We start from the raw sequence: 4,265 nt of genomic DNA, 5'->3' as shown, positions 1-4,265 counted from the left end.
CTTGGACTCTTGAATTATTAATCATTGAAATAGCAGAAATATTATGAGCAATTATTTTCAGTTTTCCATTCCAACTAGCACAACAGTGCTGTATATATGTTTTTTCCCTCTCAACATGTTTTGCATGGTAGTGAAGATCATAGATACACAAGTGAAAAATGGTGAAAAGCATCAAGCGTCCGCAAAAAAATATTGAAGCATTTTAATTTATTTCAACAATAGTCAAAAATACCTTTGGGAGTTTCATGACGTATTTTTAATAAAAAGAAGAAAAGTGTAAGATTTTTTATTGCAAAAGCGTATCATTTACTATTGAGTGACACATATTGTATATCAACACAAATATTACTGCAAATACATATACGCCATAAATCATATATTTGAAAATCAGAGATAACAGAATAGTATCAAAAGATAAATATAAAATCTTTATACTAAAATATATTTACATATTATCTCTGACATAAAGGGCGTTAATTCTACGGATGTTCGTTTCTTTTGCATAGAGTTTTGTCATATGATGTTGTTACAAACATGATTCCAATCTTCAATTTGAAATACTTGTAAACGCAGAATGAATTTGTTATTAAATATGATCACCAGAAGATTTTATCTTTCAGTGTTGCACTTAAATGAGAGGAATTTTAGCGACATTTTCAAGTGTTCACATTTTTTTTTCAAATACAATGTAAACATCTTCCAGCAAAAGTATAGCTACATCTACATTTAGAGTTTAAATTTCATCGGAAAACTCGATTACTATCTCCCTTCCCTTCCAATAAATTGCAATTTATACGTAAATACGACCTCTTATAGATTCCTACAAGGCGATGGGGAAAGAAAATATTTTTACACGGAAAAATATTCTTGCAATTTCGTGTACAGTACTGTAAGTAAAATTGATTGATCTTTTACGAAGATAATGTATAATTATGGCAAGCCCTTTTACTATTTATTCGGAAAATAAAATTTATCTTAAAATTACAGAGATATCTCTTTGTCATAGAGATATCTCTTAAAAATAGAGATATCTCTCAACTTAAAGAGATATCTCTCATTTTTAAGAGATATATCTATGAGAAAGAGATATCTCTTAAACTTGAAGAGATATCTCTTATACTTAGAGATATCTCTCTTCATGTTTTTTAATTAAATTCCATTTCAAATGACTTCTCCCTTACCGGAAGTAAGCTTTTTATTGACGGAAATACTCAAATTAGAAATAGTTGATTATTTCATAAGCTGAGAAAATTCGGTCCATTGCATTTGAGAAACATTTATAAAAAGTGATCAATTTAGTAAATTTAGAACATATATCCATTGCTTATCTCACCTCTTGAATATTGGGACTGACAGTCTTAGCTTAAGTATACCATTGGCTGTTACATTTCACACCCCAGTCAATCAGACCAACATCTGTGAAACAGAAAAGATGTCTATAAATTGAAGCATTTTTCTATTTTTCTTTCAAACTTTTAAAATAAAATGATTAATCTAGCACATGGTTTTGCTTGTTTTTCTTATTATCTCTAATAATTTCTCAAGGTAGATCATATTAATCATTCAGGGTAGCAGGTACCCGTTATTAATGAAAAATGAAGAAAATCAGCAGGTTTTTGTAAGAAAAAGCTGGGTTATGGAAAGAGTGAAAACTAATGTAGATAAAATAATCAATGGAAAGAAAGAGAATTATATCTAGTTCAAATGTACATAAGATTAAAACAAATTCTATCAGCAGTGGGTTGATGGCATCAGAGAATCAAATACATCCCCACTGAAAATTTTGTAATTTTGAAGGGGGGTGACCTACATTTTAGCCAATTTTCATGAACATTTCATGTAATTGATGTTAAATATGTATATTCTCATAAAAGGCAAATATATTTATTTGCATATCATTTCTTATTATTGACATAATTAATAAATTGATTAAATGCCAAGGGCAGATAAATCATATTGTCTGACTGAATACAGTGCTCAATTGTACGCAAAATGTTTAAATAACCGCAGTTCTGAGGAAATTTATTTTCTAATAATCTATAAAAAGTTCTAAATAACTTAAATATTAAGAGATTAACTAGATTTTCGAAGAAAACCATACCTTGGAACTCTTAATGAAAGCAAAGGGATCATCCCGAGAGTGTCCATGTGTTGTTCATTGTAAGAGGGTAGGGTTCATTAATCTCTTCCTTCTTGATAATGCATTGCTGAAATACATTTTATTTTATTAAAACATACTAATAAATGCATCTAGTACCTTATATAATAATTTTTAATTATTTACACCATCTTTTTCTAAATTTTTTTTTAAGCATTTGTGATGTAATACCTTTAAAATAAACATGTTAAAATAGAATTTACTCAGATAATTATTTCAAAAAATATCAAAGAAATTGAAAAAAAATAACTGCAGATAAATATGACTCTTGTTATTCAAATAAACCCAATTTAAACAAAAATCCTTCATTTTTCAGCATGATTAGAGCACAAAATTACCCCCCCCCCTTTTCAGCAGAATATCAAGATTGGATATGGCAAGGAGGCGGGATATTCAGACACCTTTTATAATTTTTTTAGTTATAATTTTGCATATTTATTGCATTTTCAATGTATTTTCTGCACAAATATATTGTACTGTAATTTCAATTAAATTTCCTACAAGTAATCTCTAAGTTTCACCAAAAGTATAACTTTTTTTCAAGCCAGCACTGATTACATGACTGAAACTGGCTTTTCTGCTGGATTATGCCCCTTATGTAAAAACAAAGTAACCTAGTTTGTTAACAGCAGTCAAATTTTGTTATAAGTTATTCAATCAACTCTGATTAACACAAATTTGAAAAGGGTTTTCAAAACTGTTCCGTGTCTACACTCAAAAAACACATGGATTTAAATGAATTTCTCAAACTGCGAGGGGGATATTCATATGTTTTGTGTATTGATGATGCCCATAAATATTGATATTGTATTATTTACAATATTCACAGTAAATTTCGGTATAAATATTTATTTAAAATTATTTACATGAACATTTATTGAAAATATGAGAACTAGGGCAAAAATTTTGGCATTTTTTCACTATGTGCAGTCCCCATTGTGAGCCTCAATTTACCCAAACCCTCTAATTTTTAAACAAATACTCAAAACTAACTAAAATATAATCCCAATGCCAAAAAAATAGGAACTGATTGATTTTTTGGCTGTAATCATTTTTTATCCATGAAATCATACCTATTCTATAGGACAAACACCACCAAATGTTTTCCCATAGACTTCCATACAAACTTTAGCCCCTCTCACTGATACATGTATTGAATTTCTGGCAAATGACCTTTTTGTCGTGAAAGTTCGAGATATTGGAAAACAAAAAATGCCAGAAAAAATATACCGTGCCGTTGCACTTTTACTTTCAATTTCCATTTGTTTACAACTAGGTGCGTTTGACACCAAATGAAAATCTCTAACCAAAGTGCATTCCTCCCTTCAAATTTTTACCTGTAACTCATATATACCTCAAAGAAACCCAAGTCTTGATATGAGATTTTTATCAACTTTATTTCACTTGTCAAATACATAACAAGTCTTTTCTCTTATTGACCAATCACGCGCCAGCTAGCATTTTCTCCTCCGCACAACTTTGGGTGTCCAAAATGTCTGCGCCCATGTATTTGTTTATGTAGGGGTTTTTCCTGAAAACGGCTGCCTGTACCAACGAAGAGATGGTGTTGATATTGGAAACACACTTTAGAACTAATAAGCCGTTGATTAGGGGTAATACGTTTCACTTTTAAGCAGCCTTGGAAGATTGGACAAGAAAAGTTCAGCGTGCAAAGCGTGCTATAAACAGAAAAGTAACGTTTCAAGAACATCTGATATTATTAATTGTTAGTAATCTCAACTTGGCTACAGGGTTTCAGCAATTAATAATAATGTAAATGTGATTTTTTAAAAATGAATTTTTAGTCAGTGTTCGTTGATAAACTACACAACTATTTGTACACAACTTGTTAATAGAAATTTGGTAATATGCACAGTTGTCCTGTACTATTGTTTTTGTAAAGTATTAGTCAATGAAGTTGATGAACTTCAAGTAGTAATTTCATAGCACACATGATTTGATATAGAATAATTTTTTGAGTTAATGTCAAGACAAAAAAATCAAATAAAATACTAATTCTTTTGAATAGTTTTATAATTTATCATGTTTAGTCCAGTCAATTTGTCATCAACCCCAAACAAATTGCAACAGAATTTTTTTCTTCATA

General features: G+C 29.6%; 1 long non-coding RNA gene across 1 annotated transcript; it reads right to left on the bottom strand.

Annotated features, from left to right (window-relative positions):
• Positions 1-1,347: 1,347 nt before the first annotated feature.
• On the bottom strand, positions 1,348-3,494 carry LOC134236794 (uncharacterized). Its single transcript, XR_009985723.1, has 3 exons — positions 3,232-3,494; positions 2,102-2,207; positions 1,348-1,416 (listed from the first exon to the last, which is right to left on the bottom strand). It is a non-coding gene; the product is annotated as an uncharacterized LOC134236794 (long non-coding RNA).
• Positions 3,495-4,265: the final 771 nt, after the last annotated feature.

Source organism: Saccostrea cucullata, unplaced genomic scaffold, assembly GCF_032062105.1.
Source record: "Saccostrea cucullata isolate Sc308-1 unplaced genomic scaffold, CSIRO_AGI_Scuc_v1 ctg23648, whole genome shotgun sequence".
Classification (NCBI taxonomy): domain Eukaryota; kingdom Metazoa; phylum Mollusca; class Bivalvia; order Ostreida; family Ostreidae; genus Saccostrea; species Saccostrea cuccullata.
Note: the sequence above shows the minus strand (reverse complement) of the source record. Positions and strands in the feature narration are given on the sequence as shown.